The sequence below is a fragment of the Nicotiana attenuata genome, unplaced genomic scaffold (genome assembly GCF_001879085.1).
Source record: "Nicotiana attenuata strain UT unplaced genomic scaffold, NIATTr2, whole genome shotgun sequence".
Lineage (NCBI taxonomy): Eukaryota > Viridiplantae > Streptophyta > Magnoliopsida > Solanales > Solanaceae > Nicotiana > Nicotiana attenuata.
Window position 1 is genome coordinate 297,449 of NW_017670827.1, and position 15,640 is coordinate 313,088.

The 15,640-nt window shown below is 40.7% G+C and overlaps 1 long non-coding RNA gene across 1 annotated transcript; it reads left to right on the forward strand.

Annotated features, from left to right (window-relative positions):
* Positions 1–532: 532 nt before the first annotated feature.
* LOC109243715 lies at positions 533–2,263 on the forward strand. The gene is made up of 2 exons (XR_002070598.1): positions 533–757; positions 2,030–2,263. It is a non-coding gene; the product is annotated as an uncharacterized LOC109243715 (long non-coding RNA).
* Positions 2,264–15,640: the final 13,377 nt, after the last annotated feature.

Sequence of the window (15,640 nt, forward strand, 5' to 3'; positions counted from 1 at the left end):
TTGATATTTTATTTTTCCAAAAAATAAACGATAAGAAGAATGAATTTTGGGCCAATTTTGTGTTTTGATAGGTGCAATTTTCGGCCCAAACTTCCCTTAGCCCACAATTAATTCATATTCCTATACAAATACCTAATACAAGAAAAACAAAGGAGGAGGAACCTTAGAGCTCGAGGAAAGCTGCGCCTCAGCTTCTTTCTCTAAGAACAAAAATGCAGCAGCTGTTGCCTTTCTTCTTCCGCCAAACACACTCCATCACAACCAAAACTTCAACTCCAAAAGCCATGAAATTCCAGCCAAAAATTCCCAGGAAAGTATGTTGAAAATCAGTCCAAACAAGCAACAAAAACGCAGCTGAAATTCCCATAAAAACAGCTCCAAGGAGTGACCAAAAACACCTGCTAAAAAACCCTCCCCAAAAAATCAGGTCACATCTAGCTTTAAAACTCCCTGAAATAAGCTGAAATTCCAGCTCAAAATTAGCTGAAGAACAGCCCTTCGAAATCAGCAAATCAGCTACGAAAACTGACTCCAAAACACAACCATGAAACTCCTCAAAATCCCACTTGAAACCAACGTGAAAATCAGCCAACAGGCGGCTGAAAATCAGCGGCAAAATTGCTGAAAAAACCAGTCCAGCAACGTCGGGAAAGCACTTACAAATTTGGTCTGTCGAGGACTTCCGTTCGCGGTTTCCGGATGAGGTCCCAAATTGATTCGTGTTCCAATTTTATGGCTCTACACCAGCTACTTTGAGGTCATTTCTTTACTTTTTCTATTCCTTTTTATCATTATACATGTTTGTCTTTTGTGTTTCTCTGCCTCACTTATCTTTAATGTGATGAATGTATTAATTTTTGTTATTAGCTTACCACGTTGAAGTGATGGGAATAGTGGTTTGATTTAGAAGAAAGTTACTTGGTTAAATTGCTTTGCAAAACTATTTTAATGATGCTGAAACCATACGAATTAGGTACAAAGAAAATAGTTGGATATTGGGAGGTGAAAGATCGAGCCCGTTAGCTATTAAACTTTGACTTGTATACTTAGGAATTGGGACCGGTCTAAATAAATTAATAAATATATAAAAGGAGGGTTAAAAGAACATGAGCATGATTTAAAATTTTCTTTTTAATTAGTTTTCTTTTATTTGTTTATTTTGTTATATCGTTCGCTAGTAGCATGTTTAGGCCGACCACACGTGGATAGGCAAACCTTAGGTCTTTTATTTTATTTTTATTCGAGGTGAGAGGTCGTTCTCTTTAGTTTTTATTCAGGGGAATGCCCCGTGGATCTTGTATATATTTTTATCCGGGGTATGCTTCGAAGTAAATGTAAACGGAGGCCGAGGCATCATCGATGGAGCATTAGCCTAGCATAGTATAGAACTTTTAGTACTTTTATTTTATTTTTATTTTTATTTTCTTTTATTAGGTGGGGACGACCTCGAGCCTCTTTTGTGTTTATACCTCAATTTGAATATTTTAAAGGCCAACTAGATCGAGTATGCAACCGTGACTTTCACGAGACTCGGGGAATGCCTAACACCTCAAATGAACCCCCTTATCTGAATCTCTGGTGCAAACTGGTTTAAGAGTCACATGTGTTTTGAAGAAAAATTGTTATTTAAAAAATGCTGACCTGGCACATTGAAACCAAATGTCAGGTGGCGAATCTGAAAATCCTTCGAAACACAATCTTTTTGTCACTTTCAAAATTGAAAACCCTTTCGAGCTTTACAAATCACTTTTATTTATTTTTTGAGGGGTTAATGAAGTGAAAAAAGGGATGTGACAGTTATACTTGTAAAGCATGCCTATTTTTCCGTAACTGTGAACAATCTGAGCATCATATCTTTGAGTTGTTTCTCGTACTATTTTTATTAATTATGAGTTGTTCTTGGCTATTAGTGTTGGACTCTAACCGTTGTCCAAGCTCGTCACTGCTTTCAACCTAAGGTTAGGTTTGTTACTTATTGAGTACATAGGGTAGGTTGTACTTATACTACACTTCTGCACCTTACGTGCAGATTTTGGATGGTGACGTTGCAGTGTATGGCGGAAGTTGGCATTGAAGACGTACCTGTATTCCGGTTGTAGCTGCCTCTTATTCTTGGTAGCTTTAAATTTATTAATTTGTTCATGTACATTTCGAACAGATGATGTATTTACTTCGTACCGGCTTTCTAAACTCTAAGTCTTAGAAGCTCATGATTTGTACTTCTTGTCCTTATAAAGTTCTATAAAGTCTAGTTATTTCATCATCTATTTTCTGTCATGACCCGGAATTCCCACCGTCGGGATCGTGATGGCGCCTAACATTTCACTTGCTAGGCAAGCCAATGTTACAGAATTCACAAAATCAACTTCAACCAATTTTTAATAACAGAATTAATTAAGCTAAATAGAGTTTGCGAAATATTATAAAACCCAAAATATCTGAAATATTTAGGATCTGGAGTCACAACTCACGAGCTACTACGATTTACTACAAATAGAGTCAGAAAGATAATACAATGTTCTGAAGGAAAATAAATAGTAAAATAACAAGACTAGGAAGAGACTCCAGGGTCTGCGGACGCTAGCAGATCTACCTTGGTCTCCCGACGATCAAGTCTAGCTGCTAAACTCGGGGTTAACTCAGGCCAGTACCAAAATCTGCACAGAAGTGCAGTGTAGTATTAGTACAACCGATCCTATGTACAAGTAAGTGGCGAGCCTAACCTCAGCGAAGTAGTGACGAGGCTAGGACAAGACAACACAAACAAACTTGTGCAATTTAACAGTATATATACAAAATAATGGCAAGTAAGAGGTAGACAGATAATACCAGAAGGGGGACATGCTGAGGGGATTACAAGATAAAGGATCACAGTAGTAAAGAAACTTGATCAGCTAATACACCTTGAACCAATAATAACTAGTAACACAGTACCGGAAAAAGCACAGCATCACCCTTCGTGCTTTTACTCTCAACCTCAGATAATCAATAGAACAGCACAGCATCACCCTTCGTGTATTAACACTCTCATAACATGGCACGGCATCACCCTTCGTGCATTAACACTCACAATATGACACGACATCATCCTTCGTGCATTAACACTCACAAAACATAGCACGACATTACCCTTCATGCATTAACACTCTTCCTCACCAAAACAAAGAAAAAATAACAACAGGGAGATAGAAATATCAAGAACAAGTCCTACTTCAACAATTGGTTCCATAATACCAACCTCAACTTTGAATCAATACTCAATCAATACCAAATAAGAACGATCAACATAATAATAAACTAAACAAAGCATGGGTAATATGATCACGAAAAACTACCATTTTGTGAAAAAGACTCACTCGCATGGTATGACTCGACAACAACGCATAGGTGCTCGTCACCTCACCTATATGTTGTACTCAACATTCAAACACGTAGCAAATAAGCAAATAATACCTAATCCCTCAAGCCAAGGCTAACCCACACTTACCTCGCTCCAACGGCCAACTCAAAGCTCAATCACCGTTTTTCTCTTCACACAAGCCTCTGGACTAATAGAATCTAGCAAATTACCAACCAAATGGTTCAATTTAAGCCTTAGGAACTACACACGATAGCAAAGGATTCAATTTAGGATATTTTAAAAGTCAACAAAAGTCAATACCCAGGCCCGCTTGGTCCAAACCCGAAATTCGGACAAAAAACCGATTAGCCATTCACCCCCAGGCCCGGTTATATAATTGGTTTTGGAATCTGACATCAATTTGAGGTCTAAATCCCCAATTTGTCAAATCCCTAGTCTCTACCCAAAAACTCCCAATTTCACCATGGAAACCTAAGATTTTGGGTTGAATCTTATGAAAATGTAGTGAAAGATTGAAAGAAATTAGTTTAAGCTCACTTACCAATAATTTGGGGAAGAAAAGTTCTTTGGAAAATCGCCTCTTGTGGCTTAGGTTTTGAAATTTGGGAAATGAATCAAAAATCTCGTCTAAGTCATCTTTTGTTCAGCTGCAGATATCGCATTTGCGAATGAACAGAGTTTTCGCAATTGCGAATGAACAATTTTGCACCAGAAACCAGCAAAACCCAAACTTCTCCGAAATGATCCGAAAACCACCCCGAAACTCATTCGAAACCTCCCGGACACAAACCATATATGAATTTCAATCATAAAACACGCTACGGACTTGCTCGCGCTTTCAAAACACTGAAAAGAGGTCATCTTAACTCGATATTGACCCTGGTAAAACTCCCAAATTTCTTAACTTTACTAGTATCTCAACCAAAGATCCAAAAATACACCCAAGCCCCTCGGGACTCCAAACCAAAAGTGCACACCAGTCTAAAAACATCATACGAATTTGCTTGCGTGATTAAATCGCCAAAATAACACCTAGAACTACGAATTGAACACCAAATCAAATGAAATTTTCAAGAAAGCTTTGAAATCTCTATTTTCTCAACCGGACATCCGAATCACGTCAAACCAATTCCGTTTCTCACCAAATTTCACAAACAAGTTATAAATATAGCTTTGGACTTGTACCGGGCTCCGGAACCAAACTACGGACCTGATATGTCACGATCCAATGTCCCTTCCGTTGGGTTTCGTGATGGCACCTAGTCTTAAGGACTAGGTAAGCCTAATAATTTGCGGAAAAACAACAAAAATAATAACATCTAAAATTCTTCTGAAATAATCCTTTATTCTATGAACATCTTTCCAAAACCCAGTGGTACAAGTCATAAGCTCTACAGAGTTTCGCTACCATTTCTAAACACCACCGTATGGAAATAAGTACAACAGTGAGAATATAAAATATGAAGGTGACTCCGAAGCCTGCGAACGCTGCAGCAGGGCTACCTTAAGTCTCCTCGGCAAGGATCCGCATAGCTACTACCGAACAATACCTGGATCTGCACAAAAAAATATGCAGAAGTGTAGTATGAGCACACCACAGCGGTGCCCAGTAAGTATCAAGACTATCCTAGGTGGAGTAGTAACGAGGAACAGTCAAGACACCTACTGATCAAATGAAATGAACAGGATATGATAATAAAATATCGAGATAAAAATAATGGGGTAATATCAACATCAGAGAAAAAATCAAATTACAAACAGTAGGAACAATAAAGGGAGAACACGGGTAGTAATGAACGACACCAAGTAAATCAACACTGACAAAACAGAAACATAGACAAGTAAGAATGTATCCAAATAACGAAGGCAATGCCAACTGGATCACTCACATCATGCCTAATACACAATCCCGACCATCTCAAATCCTCGGTTTCTCATATCATAAATCTCAACTTCCGAACCTTCAACACACATGGCACCTTGTGCTCCCATATTTTTCCATCTCACTCTTAACAAGAGAAATCCACATGCTACAATAAATAATGTCCGTACAAATGCACTCAAGATGTTCAAGAAGTCTCATTTACCTAATATAAGTAAATTACAAATTCTAAACTAATTAGGAAAGCAAGCGAGAAAAGATGAAGTTATTTTTTGAAGTCATTTGAATAAAGAGAGTACCATTTGTAATTAGAATACAACATCGAATGAATTATTACCTTTACCATGGGATTTAATAATTTACATCTTAGTAGAAATTCCTTTTAAGTAGAATACAACCTCAGACGATTGAAGGAAAATTTAGTTGAGAAATTAATAGAGTCAAAAATGTAGAGATTATTGAGGTTGAAGTATTGAAATATATATAAGTATATATACGGCAAGGTATTGACAACACTATGGGTTCCAACACAAAAAACCACAGTAGCAAGGGAATCTAACCCGTTAAAACACTTGAATTGATAACAACGATTACACACAGAAAGCAGAAAGTGCACGGCATCACCCTTCGTGCTTTTACACTCACAGAATATCGACAGGGGATCTCCCGGGATTCCGTCCCGTAGTCCCAAACGTAAGTACTTGGGGGATCTCTTGGTATCCTCAATATATGTGCTGGGGATCTCTTGGTATCCTAAGGATCTCTTGGTATCCTCAATATATGTGTTGGGGATCTCTTGGTATCCCGAGGATCTCTTGGTATCCTCAATATATGTGCTGGGGATCTCTTGGTATCCCGAGCCAACAAATATGAACAATAGCATCCCGACAAGGGAATCAACAATATGAACAAATAACACCCCGCCAAGGGAATCAACAATATAAACAATACATCCTGACAAGGGAATCAACAGTATAAATAATACATCCCGGCAATGGAATCAACAATATAAATAATACATCCCGTCAAGGGAATCAACAATATAAACAATAACATCCCGGCAAGGGAATCAATAACAATCCAACAATCCAATCACAAGGAAGTTCCACCACCAAGAGTATGATTACATGGCAGCAAGAGAATCACGGAGAAACTAAGAAAAATACAATAACCTTAACAAAACAATAACAGAACAGCTAATTCAACTAAGGCAATTAAGGTCAAGTAACAGGTAAGAGTTAGATGAAGCTAACAATATTGTATTGAGCATATAGAGGTAAATTATGCAATTAGACAACTCAACCATAACAGAATACTTCCCATAGGATGAACATAAGGACCTAAGAACCTTAAAGGCAATTTTCCCACAAATAAGCCCGTGACGAGTGTGCCCGAGCACACACTCGTCACCTCGCATGCACGCACTACAATTAGCATGGAAGACTCAAGTCCTAAGGGGAAGTCCCCCACACAAGGTTAGGCAAGATACTTACCTCAAAGACGACAAACCAATGCTCAAAAATGCACTTCTCGGGTGAAAAGACCTCCGTACGGCTCAAATCTAACCAAATTAACTTCAAAGCACAAATAAAACACATAAGAAACTATTCCGGATCATAAAGTTTCAATCTCTAACAAAATCTAAAAATTGGTCCAAAAGTCGACCCCCGGGCCCGCACCTCGGAACCCGACAAATTTTACAAAATCCGAATACCCATTCCAATATGAGTTCAACCATACAAAATTTATTAAATTCTGATGCCATTTGGCCCCTCAAATCACGATTTTTTATTTTAGAAATTTCCTTCAAAAACCAACATTTTCCTCAACTAAAATCACAAATTAAATGATAAAAATGAAGACAAATTCATGGAATATAATCAATTCTAAGTTAAGAACACTTACCCAAACGTTTTGCTTGAAAAACCCACAAGGAATCGCCCAAAACCGAGCTCTAGAACTTCAAAAATGCTAAAAATGGCCTAACCCTCGATTTGGATAACTTATATTATGCCCAGATATTAAAGCATCGCGAACGCGGAGGAAGTATCGCGTTTGCGAAGAAGAAAAAAAATGAAGGCTTCCCAGATGTGCTTCGCGAACGCGACAGCACGCACGCGAACGCGAAGAAGGAAAATATTATGGCCCAGAGATTGCTCTTCGCGAACGCGTGAACTAGTACGCGAACGCAAAGGGTGGGATGGCATAAGTACGCGAACGCGATGTACTGAGGCGAATGCGATGAGTGAAGAGACAGAGCTACGCGAACGCGAGGCTTTTTACGCGAACGCGAAGAAGGAAAATGAGGCGACCAGCAGAGACACTTCGCGAACGTGGGAAATGCGAAGGAGGATATCGGATACTAGAAACATCAGTTCAAAAACAAGGGAAAATGACCCGTAGCCCATACGGAACACACCCGAGGACCTCGGGGCCTCAACCAAACATGCCAACATATCCCATAACATCATTCAAACTTGTTCCAACCCTCGGAACGCTCAAAACAACATCAAAACACCAATTTAACATCGGATTCAAGCCTAAGAGCTCCAAAAACTCTCAATTTACGCTTTCGATCAAAAAGTCTATCAAACCTCGTCCGAATGGCCTAAACTTTTGCACACACGTCACATTCAACACTACTGAGCTACTCAAACTTTCGGAATTCCATTCCGACCCTCGGATCAAAATTTCACTATCGAACCGGAAACTTCAAAAATTCAACTTTCGGCATTTCAAGCCTAAATTAGCTACGGACCTGCAAAACACAATCCGAACGCGCGCTTAAGTCCAAAATAACCATACGAAGCTGTTGGAATCATCAAAAATTTACTTCTGGGGCCGTTTACTGAAAAGTCCAATTCCGATCAAATTCTCACCGCTTAAACTCCCAAAACTAGATTCCTTCTTCTAGTTTTACTCTAAATCATCCGTTAACTGAATTCAACCATGCACGCAAGTTGATACTCGTATTATGAAGTTGTTTCAGACCTTACGCCGCTGAATGGAGCTTAAATTCTCAAAACGACCGGCCGGGTCGTTACATCCTCCCCCTCTTAAAACCAACGTTCGTCCTTGAACGTGCCAAGATTCGCCTCGAAGCTCTCAATTCATTTAATGCACACTTCCAGCATACACCCGCGGGTGATCCTAAGTCACCCTAATCCACACAGATCTGACGACACCATCTCAACTGAAATTTAGCCTTTCTAGCAATACCAATAAGCCTTAAAGCCCAACTCCCCATCCCTCATTCATTTCCAAGGGACCTGATTTTAAATCCATATCCGGTATCAGTCTCAACTAGCTGCAACCACTTATGCCCACACCCACAGAGTACAACCACGCAACATACACACCACACATATGCTTATAATAACATTCCTGATCACAGTATTTGCCCGAATCAATCCTGCACCGGCCATAAGCCTCAAATTCGATAGGAACCCTTTTGAATCCTCCACAGCACTGACGATGGTACAATAACCACGAAAACCATACAACTAACACCCGAATCACCAATTCACATCTAATACCAATGGGCACACACCACACAAGCTAGAACTCAAGAAGCACAGAACGAAATTGACTGAATATGGAAAGGAAACAGATAAAGGAACTATCAAACAAGTCCGTCAAGCACAAATTTTTCAATCAAAACTAATTTACCACTCAACCTAACAAGAAAGAATTAAAGCATATAAAAGAATCACAAGGATCTCATACTGATATAACTCCCACCACGGTACACAGCCCGGTCTCAACACATCAAATCACATGAAAGAACGAGGGTCCTGCCCTCAACTCTGAATCTCAAGTAGAGTACATACCAAATCAGCTGGACACTCTCACTAGATCAATTTCGTCACAATTTACAACAAGTACTGGCTCCCACACCGGTGGAGCATAAGAATCACGACTCGTAGCCAAAAAAATACTCATAAATCACATCAAGCCTACCGAGAAGGACAATAGAAATTTACTACTAGTCTCATAACTCTCGATAATAAACAAAAACAAACGATAGACACGGCTATCACTCATAGAAGGGTTACACATAAACAAAGTGTAAATCATGAAACGCACCCATAAGTGGGGCAAAAATTAGGGGAACTCAGCCCGATAAGTAGAGCTGTAATGAACTACGGATGGTGCTCCACTATAACAAATCAAAAATCATACCCGAATGGCATCATCTGGCGCAACGGCCTTAAGCCCACTATAAGAAACACATCAACGGGCCGGGCCTCCCCCTCTTGGGCGCCCTCTACTCACCTGAATACCTTGCTGTGACATATCTGCTCGAAATCTGGGGAAATCTCTCACCATGTGGCTAGCATCTCCATACTCAAAGCAACACCTCTATTGACGTGGTTGTGGAAACTGTGCGCTATGGGTACTCTGAGACCCATGAACACCTGAATCACTGTGAAGCCTGAAGTGCAAACTAAACTGGCTAACCCACGAACCTCCACCATGTCGTACCCTGCCTCCAGAATAAGGGCCAGCAGATCTCTTCGGTCCATGAGGCCTCCTCGCCTCCCTGTACTCTCTCTCTCCAGATCTTGTCTGTCCTCTTGCTCCCGGTCCCATATGCCCTCTAACTGGCGAACGATCCCTACCACCTGCTGAAACGAAACATCTGACTCCAACTCTCGAGCCATGCTGAACCGAAGTGATTGAGGTACAAACTCTCTCAAAACATCTCTGAAACTGAACTTATGTGAGTGAAACTGCATCGGCCGATTACCCAACTCATATGTCCACCACCACTGATAAGCCGCTCCGTCAAGCTGGAACGTAGTAAAAGCAACCACACTCATCTATGCAATACCCATAGTGTTGATAATGTGATGACACTCCCATATGAAACCCATTGTGCTCTCTTAAGCCAAACCGCTGAATGCAAGAGGGTCACTCTTTCTTGAATCTTGCAAATTCTAAGTTGCTCTCCCTCGGATGTTGCTGCCCTGACCATGGGCTGAACTGGAACCACAAATTGTGTCGCCATGATGCCTAGAACCTGACCAACGGAAACTCACTGCCCTGAGTGTGGTCTAGCTGCAGCACGTACTCCTCGTCGGTCTCTGCCTCTAGCGGTACCTGCTCCAGAAACAACGTCATCGATAACCGCAGCTCGTGTCCTCACCGCCGGTGAGAGAATGGAAGGATAAAAGTTCAAACTCCAAGATCAATAAGCTCGCACGATAGAAATGAAGGAAGTGAGATTGTCCTAATAGTTCCGCAACCTCTCGAAGATAAGTACAGACGTCTCCGTACCAATCCGCAAGACTCTACTAAACTCGCTTATGACTCATAGCATCTATGAACCTAGAGCTCAAATACCAACCTGTCACGACCCAATTTCCCCTCCGTTGGGTTTCGTGATGGCACCTAGTCTTAAGGACTAGGTAAGTCTAAATAATAACATCTAAAATTCTTCTGAAATAATCCTTTATTCAATGAACATCTTCCCAAAACCCAGTGGTACAAGTCATAAGCTCTACAGAGTTTCGCTACCATTTCTAAACACAACCGTATGGAAATAAGTACAACAGTGAGAATATAAAATAGGAAGGTGACTCCGAAGCCTGCGAATGCAGCAGTAGGGCTACCTTGAGTCTCCTCGGCAAGGATCCGCATAGCTACTAGCGAACAATACCTGGATCTGCAAAAAAAATATGCAGAAGTGTAGTATGAGCACACCACAGCGGTGCCAAGTAAGTATCAAGACTAACCTCGGTGGAGTTGTGACGAGGAACAGTCAAGACACCTACTGGTCAAATGAAATGAACAGGATATGATAATAAAATATCGAGATAAAAATAACGGGGTAATATCAACATCGGAGAGAAAATCAAATTACAAACAGTAGGAACAATAAAGGGAGAACACGGGTAGTAATGAACGACACCAAGTAAATCAGATAACCAAGTAAATCAACACTGACATAACAGGAACATAGACAAGTAAGAATGTATCCAAATAACGAAGGAAATGCCAACTCAATCACTCACATTATGCCTAATACACAATCCCGACCATCTCAAATCCTCGGTTTCTCATATCATAAATCTCAACTTCCGAACCTTCAACACACATGGTACCTTGTGCTCCCATATTTTTCCATCTCACTCTTAACAAGAGAAATCCACATGCTACAATACATAATGTCCGTACAAATGCACTCAAGATGTTCAAGATGTTTCATTTACCTAATATAAGTAAATTACAAATTCTAAACTAATTAGGAAAGCCAGCGAGAAAAGATGAAGTTATTTTTTGAAGTCATTTGAATAAAGAGAGTACCATTTTTAATTAGAATACAACATCGAATGAATTATTACCTTTACCATGGGATTTAATAATTTACATCTTAGTAGAAATTCCTTTTAAGTAGAATACAACCTCAGACGATTTAAGGAAAATTTAGTTGAGAAATTAATAGAGTAAAAAATGTAGAGATTATTGAGGTTAAAGTATTGAAATATATATATAAGTATATATACGGCGAGGTATTGACAACACTATGGGTTCCAACACAAAGAATCATAGTAGCAAGGGAATCTAACCCGTTAAAACACTTGAATTGATAACAACGATTACACACAGCAAGCAGAAAGTGCACGACATCACCCTTCGTGCTTTTACACTCACAGAATATCGACAGGGGATCTCCCGGGATTCCATCCCGTAGTCCCAAATGTAAGTACTTGGAGGATCTCTTGGTATCCCAAGGATCTCTTGGTATCCTCAATACATGTGCTGGGGATCTCTTGGTATCCTGAGGATCTCTTGGTATCCTCAATATATGTGCTGGGGATCTCTTGGTATCCCAAGGATCTCTTGGTATCCTCAATATATGTGCTGGGGATCTCTTGATATCCCGAGGATCACTTGGTATCCTCAATACATGTGCTGGGGATCTCTTGGTATCCCGAGCCAACAAATATGAACAATAGCATCCCGGCAAGGGAATCAACAATATGAACAAATAACACCCCGGCAAGGGAATCAACAATATAAACAATACATCCCGGCAAGGGAATCAACAGTATAAACAATATATCCCGGCAATGGAATCAACAATATAAACAATACATCCCGGCAAGGGAATCAACAATATAAACAATAACATCCCGGCAAGGGAATCAACAACAATCCAACAATCCAATCACAAGGAAGTTCCACCACCAAGAGTATGATTACATGGAAACAAGATAATCACGGAGAAACTAAGAAAAACACAATAACCTTAACAAAACAATAACAGAACAGCTAATTCAATTAAGGCAATTAAGGTCAAGTAACAGGTAAGAGTTAGAGGAAGCTAACAACATCGTATGGAGCATATAGAGGTAAATTATGCAATTAGACAACTCAATCATAACAGAATACTTCCCATAGGATGAAAATAAGGACCTAAGAACCCTAAAGGCAATTTTCCCACAAATAAGCCTGTGACGAGTGTGCCCGAGCACACACTCGTCACCTCGCGTGCACGCACTACAATTAGCATGGAAGACTCAAGTCCTAAGAGGAAGTCTCCCACACAAGGTTAGGCAAGATACTTACCTCAAAGACGACAAACCAATGCTCAAAAATGCACTTCTCGGGTGAAAAGACCTCCGTACGGCTCAAATCTAACCAAATTAACTTCAAAGCACAAATAAAACACATAAGAAACTATTCCGGATCATAAAGTTTCAATCTCTAACAAAATCTAAAAATTGGTCCAAAAGTCGACCCCCGGGCCCGCACCTCGGAACCCGACAAATTTTACAAAATTCGAATACCCATTCCAATATGAGTTCAACCATACAAAATTTATTAAATTCCGATGCCATTTGGCCCCTCAAATCATGATTTTTCGTTTTAGGAATTTCCTTCAAAAACCAACATTTTCCTCAACTAAAATCACAAATTAAATGATAAAAATGAAGACAAATTCATGGAATATAATCAATTCTAACTTAAGAACACTTACCCAAACGTTTTGCTTGAAAAACCCACAAGGAATCGCCCAAAACCGAGCTCTAGAACTCCAAAAATGTTAAAAATGGCCTAACCCTCGATTTGGATAACTTATATTCTGCCCAGATATTAAAGCATCGCGAACGCGGAGGAAGTATCGCGTTCGCGAAGAAGAAAAAAATAAAAGGCTTCCCAGATATGCTTCGCGAACGCGACAGCACGCACGCGAATGCGAAGAAGGAAAATATTATGGCCCAGAGATTGCTCTCCACGAACGCGTGATCTAGTACTCGAACGCGAAGGGTGGGATGGCATAGGTACGCGAACGCGATGTACTGACGCGAACGCGATGAGTGAAGAGACGGAGCTACGCGAACGCGAGGCTTTTTACACGATCGCGAAGAAGGAAAATGAGGCGACCTGCAGAGACACTTCGCGAACGCGGGAGGGGCTTCGCGAATGCGGGAGGGGCTTCGCGAACGCGAAGGAGGATATCAGATACTAGAAACAGCAGTTCAAAAACAAGGGAAAATGACCTGTAGCCCATCCGGAACACACCCGAGGCCCTCGGGGCCTCAACCAAACATGCCAACATATCCCATAACATCATTCAAACTTGTTCCAACCCTTGGAACGCTCAAAACAACATCAAAACACCAATTTAACATTGGATTCAAGCCTAAGAACTCCAAAAACTCTCAATTTACGCTTTCGATCAAAAAGTCTATCAAACCTCGTCTGAATGGCCTGAAATTTCGCACACACGTCACATTCAACACTACGGAGCTACTCCAACTTCCGGAATTCCATTCCGACCCTCGAATGAAAATTTCACTATCGAACCGGAAACTTCAAAAATTCAACTTTCGGCATTTCAAGCCTAAATTAGCTACGGACCTCCAAAACACAATCCGAACGTGCGCCTAAGTCCAAAATCACCATACGAAGCTGTTGGAATCATCAAAAATTCATTCTGGGGCCGTTTACTCAAAAGTCCAATTCCGGTCAAATTCTCACTGCTTAAACTCCCAAAACTAGATTCCTTCTTCCAATTTTACTCTAAATCATCCGTTAACTGAATTCAACCATGCACGCAAGTTGATACTCGTATTATGAAGCTGTTTCAGACCTTATGCCGCTGAATGGAGCTTAAATTCTCTAAACGACCGGCCGGGTCGTTACATGATACCAACGAGATCAAACATCAATAATTTCTTAAAAATAAATAAATTTTCAGACTTTCAGTTTCCAACAAAAATTCATAACTCGGGCTAGGGACCTCCTAATCCAATTCCGGGCATACGTCCAGGTCCCAAAATTTTGATACGGACCCACCGGGACTGCCAAATTACAAAACCGGGTCCGTTTACCAAAAATGTTGACCGAAGTCAACTCAAACGAGGTTTTTAAGTAAAATTTCTTATTTTCATCAACTTTTAACATAAAAGCTTTGCCGGGACACGCCTGGACTGCACACGCAAATTGAGGAGGGTAAAAATAAGATTTTTAAGGCTTGAAAGCGCAGAATTGGGTTCTAAAACACAAGATGACCTTTCGGGTCATCAAATTCTCCAACTCTAAAATAACCGTTCGTCCTCAAACGGACATAAGAAAGTACCTGAGCCGGTGAAAAGGTGGGGATATCTACTCCGCATATCTGAATCGGACTCCCAAGTAGCTGCCTCGACAGGCTGACCTCTCCACTGCTCTATAATTGAAGGATAACTCTTCGATCTCAACTGACAAACTTGCCGGTCTAGAATAGCTACCGGCTCCTCCTCGTAGGTCAAATCCTTGTCCAGATGGACCGTGCTGAAGTCTAACACGTTGGATGGATCGCCGTGATACTTCCAAACCATGGACACATGGAACACCAGATGAATTGCGGATAAACCAGGTGGCAACACAAGTCTTGTCACGACCCGGATTTTCCCACCCTCGGGAGTCGTGATGGCGCCTACTAATAGGAGCTAGGCAAGCCAATCATCAATTACCTCTTTTAGCGAACATCAACAGTATTAACAATAATAAAGCGTATAACAATAAAGCGGAAGTCTCAAATAAAATTTACTAAAAGAAACGCGAAAGTTTAACAATCCTCTGCCCAAGATTGGTGTCACAATACTCACGAACGTCTAGAGAATACTAAATACAAGGTTTGAATGAATCATAAAACTGTCTGCTACGGTGCAACGATAACAAACTGAATAAAATAGAAAGGACTCCGGGCCTGCGGACGTCAGCAAGGCTACCTCGAATGTCCCTGGACTGAAAACTCGCTCCCAGAATGCTACTGCTACTCAAATACTTCTCCAACAGCTGGATCTGTGCAAAAAGATGCACAGAGTGTAGTATCAGCACAACCGACCCCAAGTGCTGGTAAGTGTCTGGCCTAATCCCGGCGAAGTAGTGACGAGGCTAGA